This window comes from Delphinapterus leucas, chromosome 19, assembly GCF_059928025.1.
Source record: "Delphinapterus leucas isolate spDelLeu-1000000601 "Yukka" chromosome 19, BTC_Dleu_Yukka2, whole genome shotgun sequence".
NCBI classification, from domain to species: domain Eukaryota; kingdom Metazoa; phylum Chordata; class Mammalia; order Artiodactyla; family Monodontidae; genus Delphinapterus; species Delphinapterus leucas.
Genome location: NC_143147.1, coordinates 41033630 through 41041886, shown reverse-complemented (window position 1 = coordinate 41041886; position 8257 = coordinate 41033630).

Sequence of the window (8257 nt, the reverse complement as noted above, 5' to 3'; positions counted from 1 at the left end):
GGCACGCAGGCTCAGTAGTTGTGGTGTACGGGCTTAGTTGCTCCATGGCATGTGGGATCTTCCCGGACCAGGGCTGGAACACCCGTGTCCCCTGCATTGACAGGCGGATTGTTAACCACTGCGCCACCAGTGAAGCCCTGATCTCCTTTTATATGAGTTTGTTTGGTTTTGAAGTATAATTGACCTACAACACTATGTTAGTTCCTGTTACACATGGTGATTTCATGTTTCTATATATTTCACAATTATTACCACAATAAGTCTAGTTACAATCTGTCACCATACAAAGATATTACATAGTTATAAACTATATTCTCACCACTGTACATTTCATACCCATGACTCATTTATTTTGCAACTAGAAATTTGTACCTTTAATCTTCCTCACATATTTCTTTCCTCCCCTCCCCTGCCACTGGCAACCACCTGTTTATTCTATGTATCTATGACTCTATTTCTGTTTTATGTTTGTTCATTTGTTTTACTTTTTAGATTTCACATATAAGTGAACTCATATAGTATTTGTCTGACTTATTTCTCTTAGCATAACACCCTCTAGGTCCATTCATGTTGTCACAAATGGCAAGACTTCATTCTTTTTTCATGGCTGAATAATATTCCATTGTATATATGTGCTACACCTTTATCCATTCATCTATTGATGGGTACTTAGGTTGCTTCCACAACATGGCTATCGTAAATAATGCACAATGAACATAGGGGTGCATATATCTGTTCTAATTAGTGTTTTCATTTTCTTCACATAAATATCCAGGAGTGAAATTATTGGATTATATGGTAGTTCTATTTTTAATTTTTTGAGGAATCTCCATACTGTTTCCCATAGTGGATGCACAAATTTTCATTCCCACCCAACAGTGCATGAGTGTTCTCTTTTCTTCACATCTGTTGCCAACGTTTGTTATTTGTTGCCTTTTTGATAACAGCCTTCTGACAGTTATGAGGTGATATCTCATTGTGGTTTTGCATTTCCCTGATGATTAGTGATGTTGAGCAAGGATGCTCATGCATCTGTTGGCCATCTGTATGTCTTCTTTGGAAAAATATCTCTTCAGATCCTCTGCCCATTTTTTAATCAGATTGTTTATTTTTTTGATGTGAGTTATATGAGTTCTTTGTATATTTTGGATATTAACCTCTTAGATATATTATCTGCAGATATCTTCTCCCATTAAAAAGTGGCCTTTTTGTTTTGTTGTAGTTTGCTGCGCAAAAGCTTTTTAGTTTGATGTCACCCCATTTGATTATTTTTGCTTTTGTTTCCCTTGCTTGAGGAGACATATCCAAAAAAGAAAAAATCACTAAGACCAATGTCAAAGAGCCTACTGCCTATGTTTTCTTCTAGAACTTTTATTGTTTCACATCTTACATTTAAGTCTTTAATCCATTTAAAATCTATTTTTGTGTACAGTGTGAGGAAATAGTTTAGTTTTATTCTTTTGCATGTAGCTGTCCAATTTTCCCAACACCATTCATTGAAGAGGTTTTCTTTTACCCCCTGTATATTCTTGCCTCATTTGTCATAGATTAATTGCTCATTCAAATGGGATCTCTACTCTGTTCCGTTTACCTATGTGTCTGTTTTTGTGCCAATACCAAACTGTTTTAATTACTGTAGCTTTGTAGTATAGTTCATAATCAGGGAGTGTGATACCTCCAGCTTTGTTCTTTCTCAAGATTGTTTTGGCTATTTGGGATCTTTTGTGTTTCCATACAAGTTTTAGAATTATTTGTTCTGGTTTTGTGAGAAATGTCATTAGTATTTTGATAGGGATTGCATTGAATCTGTAGATTGCCTTGGGTAGTATGGTCATTTTTAAAATATTAATTCTTCCAATCCATAAGCAGGGTATATCTTTACATTTTTTGTGTGTCTTCTTCAATTCTTTCATCATTGTCTTATAGTTCTTTGAGTACAGGTCTTTTACCTCCTTAGTTAGATTTAGTCCTAGGAATTTTATTCTTTTTTTTTTCTTTATTTTTGGCAGCATTTGGTCTTCGTTTCTGCACGCAGGCTTTCTCTAGTTGTGGTGAACGTGGGCTACTATTTGTTGTGGTGCACGAGCTTCTCATTGTGGTGGCTTCTCTTGTTGCAGAGCACAGGCTCTAGGTGTGCGGGCTTCAGTAGTTGTGGCACGCAGCCTCAGTAGCTGTGGCTCACAGGCTCTAGAGCACAGGCTCAGTAGTTGTGGTGCATGGGCTTAGTTGCTCCGCGGCATGTGGGATCTTCCCGGACCAGGGCTCGAGCCCGTGTCCCCTACATTGGGGGGCAGATTCTTAACCACTGAGTCACCAGGGAAGCCTGGAATTTTATTCTCTTTGATGCAGTTGTCAATGGGATTGTTTTCCTAATTTCTCTTTCTGATAGTTAGTTATAAATGTATAGCGATACAACACATTTCTGTATATTAATTTTGTACCCTGCAACTTTACCGAATTTATTGTGGAGTTCTATAGTTTTTTGGTGGCATCTTTAGAATTTTCTATGTGTAGTGTCATGTCATCTGCAAATAGTGACAGGGTCCTATGGCAGCCAGCCTGCTGGTGGGTGTGGCTATGTCCCCACCTGGCTAGATGCTTGGCCTGAGGTGTCCCAGTTATGGTGCCAACAGGCTGTTGGGCGGGGCCGGGTCACAGCACTAATAAGCTAGAGGAAGATCCCAGAATGGGGCTTGTCAGCACCAGTGATAGAGTGAGCTCCCAGAATGGCTGCCACCAGCATCTATGTCCCCAGGGTGAGCTCCAGTTGCCTCCTGCGTCTATAGGAGTCTCTCCAAGATCAGCATGTGGATCTGACTCGGGCTTCTTTCAAATTACTGCTTCTGTCCTGGGTTTCAGAGCATGTGAGACTTTGAGTGAGTTCTTTAAGAAGGGAATTTCTATTTCCTACAGCCCTCTGGTTCTCCCAAAAGTAAGCCCTAGTGGCCTTCAAAGCCAAATGTTCTGGGGCTCATCTTCCCAGTGCAGGACCCCTGGGCTGGGGAGCCTGATGTGTGGCTCAGACCTCTCACTCCTTGCAGAGAACCTCTGCAATTGTAATTATCCTCCCATTTGTGGGTCATCACCCTACGGGTATGGGTCTTGACTCTACAAATCTCTGCTCCTCTACGCACCTTGTTGTAGTGCCTTCTTTATATCTTTAGTTGTCGAAGATGTTTTCTGCCAATCTTCAGGTCTTTCTCACCAGTAGTTGCTCTGTAAATACTTGTAACTTTGAAGTGCCCAAGGGAGGAGGTGAGCTCAGGGTCTTTCTACTCCACCTTCTTGGCCCAAGCCTCTGGATTTTATTTTTATTTTATTTATTTGTTTGTTTGTCTGTTTATTTATTTTGGCTGTGCCGGGTCTTAGTTGCAGCACACGGGATCCTCGTCAGGCATGCGGACTCTTAGTTGCAGCATGCAAACTCTTAGTTGCGGCATGCCTGCAGGATCTAGTTCCCCAACCAGGAATGAAACCTGGGTCCCCTGCATTGGAAGCGTGGAGTCTTACCCACTGGACCACCAGGGAAGTCCCCTGGATTTTATTTTTTAAAAAGACTTTTAAAATATGAGGTAGCATATAAATTTAGCCTATTTTTTTTAAAAAAAGAATTCTTATGGTTTCATTTTATGACATTTAAAATAAATTTAGAATTTATTTTGTAATAAGATATGTGACAGGGATTCTTCTTTATTTTTTATTTCCCATGTAATTAGCAGATGTCACAATACCATAAATATAATATTCCACATTTTCTCACTGGTTTGAAATATTATCTTTATAATGAACTTAATTCACATTTATATTTTTTCTAGAACCTATAGTTATTTTATTTTTTAATAAAAAATAAGGTTTTACTATACAAAATCAGTTTATGAGCATTGTAGAAAATATAAAAACGTTATACTAACACAACCAAAGATTACCTTAGTGTATATTCTTTTTTTTTCTTTTGGCTGCACCATACAAGCATGCAGAACTTCCCTGACCAGAGATTGAACCCACGGCCCCTGCAGTGGAAGCGTGGAGTCTTAACCACTGGACAACCAGGGAAGTCCTGTACATCCCATTGAGATATTTTTCTATGGAAAGATATATAGATATATGCATTTTTACCAAATGGGATTATATACATATTGCTTTATGACCTTCAATTTATTAACCTCTACCTATTTATTTCAATAATTCTTCACCTCATTTAATACCCATATACAAATTTTACCAACCTCAAAATGGCCTTTACAGCTGGTTTATCAAAAGCAGGATTTAGGGACTTCCCTGGTGGCACAGTGGTTGGGAATCCACCTGCTAATGCAGGGGACACGGGTTCAATCCCTGGTCTGGGAGGATCCCACATGCCGTGGAGTAACTAAGCCCACGAGCCACAACTATTGAGCCCGCAAGCCACAACTACTGAAGCCCACACGCCTAGAGCCCATGCTCCGCAACAAGAGAAGCCACTGCAATGAGAAGCCTGCGCGCTGCAACAAAGAGTGGCCCCCACTCACCACAACTAGAGAAAGCCCTTGAGCAGCAACGAAGACCCAATACAGCCAATAAATAAATAAATAAATACATACATACATTTATGTAAAAAACAAAAACAAACAAACAAACAAAAAACAGGATTTAACCCAGAACCACACATCTGGGTGTTATATCCCATAAGGGTCTTAAACTTGATGAAGTAGAAGCACAGTGCAGATCTTTACTGGTACAGTAAAGTCTCTGGGGATCCTCCCCCAGTCCTTGAGAGTTTGTTCCTGGAGTACATAATGATGTTTCCACCTACAATTTGAATCATTATATGTCAGGAGTGTCATAGATGTTTCTACCAAGCCTGGCAGAATCTCTGACTTGACCCTAAAATAAATACCAGTTGCATAGGAATGTAGACGTTAAGGAGCAAAATATGACCATTTCAAAGAGAATGTAGAGGAAGAACATGGAGCAAAGAAGTGACCTCTACCTGATCCCTCAGGAAGAGTGGTTAAAAATTCGGCTCTAATGCAGGGGTCTTGGGTTCAATCCCTGGTCGGGGAACTATGATCCCACATGTCACGGGACAACTAAGCCCACGTACAGCAAATACTGAGCCTGTGTGCTCTAGAGCCTGAGCGCCACAGCTAGAGAGAAGCCATGCGCCAGAACGAAGATCCTGCATGCTGCAACTAAGACCCAAGGCAGCCAAATAAATGAATAAATATTTTTTAAAAAAACAACTCAAAAGAAAGAAATTCAGAATACAGTAAAACACATTAACTTTGATGGTTTCCTATAGGAGCTCTTCAAAAGCAATTTGCCAGATTTTAAATTTGTTTTACCAGAGTTCAGGTTTAGATATTATTCAAATCAGTCTTGTTTTGTGAGAAAATTTTCACATTTGAATAAAGAAGAGGTAAGACAGAGCAGTATCATGAAAATCCTTCCCAATGCATTGTTGTAGCCTACACTATGCTTTCACTAATGCCTCAAAATATCCCATGAATAGAATATGTTTAGATAATTAACACAGACTAGATTGCAAAATGAGAAAAGTAAGCTATAGAACAATATGAATAGTGTGATATGTGTGATAAAAATGGAATGATTTGTTTATACTTGAAAATATTCCAAGCACATGACAGACAATTGTCATTTTTGGGATGTGGAGCTAGATAAAGAATGAGAGATCCATTTTTTTTACTCTACGTGTGTCTGTAATTGTTGGATTTAAAAAACATAACATTTTTACCCTATTATGTTTCCTGAAGACCAAAACACATATGCTAAAATGTTATGTAAGTTAGAACACAGACCCTGAAAGCACATTCATTAATAAAGTGTAGTCATTTAGCTTTGTGATCCTTCCAAAGATGAGGATGAGTGGCTTCTGAGGCCATCTCCCACTCACCTCCCCATCTCCCCTAGGAGACTGTCATGAGACAGATTCTTTAAAAAAATAAAAATAAAATAAAGTGTAGTCATTTAAATGGTGGTATCAGGATAGGACAGACTCTAGTGCAACAAAATGATTTTCTTGTAGATTAGAGGTGGACAAAGCAGGAAAGCATAAGAAATTTGAGTTGCAAACCAAAGTGGACATCAAGGAGCTGAAATGGGTTGCTTCCCATAGTTATGAAAGCTCTCAATCACTGGAAGAACATGACTGGAGAGTAAATACTCTTCTATCAGGGATAGAAGTATTTCTGTTTGGGTAAGTTTAGAATAGATGATCAGTAAATGCTAACATTCTAAAAGTATTAAAAATCTAAAATATTTCCATTTATTCCAATTTTGTTTAAGGACAGATGCAATGGGAATTTGCTGGTGATCCAGTGGTTAGGACTTGGTGCTTTCACTGCTGAGGGCCTGGGTTCAATCCCTGGCTGGGGATCCTGCAAGACATGTCCCCCCATCCCCCCCCCAAAAAAGACAGATGAAATAAACTTTTCTCTTCCCAAATTGTCAAGGTCTTATTAGGCCTGCTAAATAACTTTAAAAATGGTTTTTAATTTTTAATTGTGATGAAATACACATAATATAAAATATGCTATCTTAATTTTTGTTTGTTTTGGATGGAGTTTTAATAAAATGTCAGTTGGCCAGTTACACACACATAAACTTTCACAGTTTGTTTTCAAATGATTGAGGTAGTATACATTAGCAGAAATTACAGGCTCCCTTGTAACCTCTGGAGATGACTCTGTAGATGGAAAACCCTATTTATCCACCACCCAAAATTTATCAAACCTATTTTGAACTTATTTTCTAAAACCATGTTTTTATTTAATCCATCTTAACTATTTTTAAGTGTACAGTTCAGTGGCATTAAATCTATTCACATTGTTGTACATCCATCACTACCACCTATTTCCAGAACTTCTTTCATCTTACAAAACTGAAACTCTATCCATTAAACAAAAGCTCCTCATTCCTTTCTGCCCCAGTCCCTGGCAACCATCATTCTACTTTCTGTCTCCATGAATTTGATTACTCTAGGTACTTCATATTAAGTGGACTCATACAATATTTGTCTTTTTGTGACTGGCATATTTCACTTAACATAATGTCCTCAAGGTTCATCCATGTTGTAGCATATTGCAGAATTTCCTTCCTTTTTAAGGCTGAGTAATATTCCATTGTATGTATATACCACATTTTGTTTATCCATTCATCTCTTGATGGCCACTTGGGTTGCTTCCACCCCTTGACTAATGTGAATAATGCTCCTGTGAACATGGGTGTACAAATATCTAGACAAGTCCCTGCTTTCAATTCTTTTGTATATTTAGCCAGAAATGGAATTGTTGATCATAGGTAACACTAGTTTTACTTTTTTGAGGAATTGCCCTATTCTTTTTCTATAGCAGTCACACCATTTTTTATTCCCAACAGGGCATGAGGGTTCCAATTTCTCCACAGCCTCTTCTCTACTTGTTATTTTCTGGATTTTCTTAAATAGTAGTCATTCTAATGATTATGAGGTGGTCCTGATAACTTTTTTAAAAAATAACTTTATTTATTTGTTTATTTATTTATGGCTGTGTTGGGTCTTCATTGCTGCATGCAGGCTTTCTCTAGCTGTGGCGAGCGGGGGCTACTCTCGGTTGCAGTGCGTGGGCTTCTCATTGTGGTGGCTTCTCTTGTTGCAGTGCACGGGCTCTAGAGCACAGGCTCAGTAGTTGTGGCACACGGGCTCAGTAGTTGTGGCGCATGGGCTTAGTTGCTCCACGGCATGTGGGATCTTCCCAGACCAGGGCTCGAACCCGTGTCTTCTGCATTGGCAGGCGGATTCTTATGATAACTTTTTAAAACAAATTGTTTGGGTGAAGTTATTTCAAAAACTGGTGAATTTGGAAAACAACAATTTTTTCTTGAGAAAAAACTTGACATAGTTCTTCTCAACATTTCCCAATTGAGCCAAGAGGTATTTTTCTTCCAAGATGATATCATTTATCTAAGTTTTTGATAGATCACATTTGGATCGCTGTTAGTGGTTAATAGGACAAAGTGTATCCTGTTACATTTTGCAAAACTGCCTAAATGTTTCTTATTTCAGAATCACATGATCTAAAAGTGATGACTGCAGGAATATAACCAAGAAAAAGGGAAATAAATCAGCTACAGAGAAGGCACTGGGCAAAACTTGTAAAGAGTTATACAGTTCATCTGAACTTTTACTTAAGTACACAGAACTGTAGTTTCTTCATTGGTAAGTTTTAATATTTGACCTCAAAGATTGCAGAAAAGACAAATGGTGAAATTCCTGAATTTT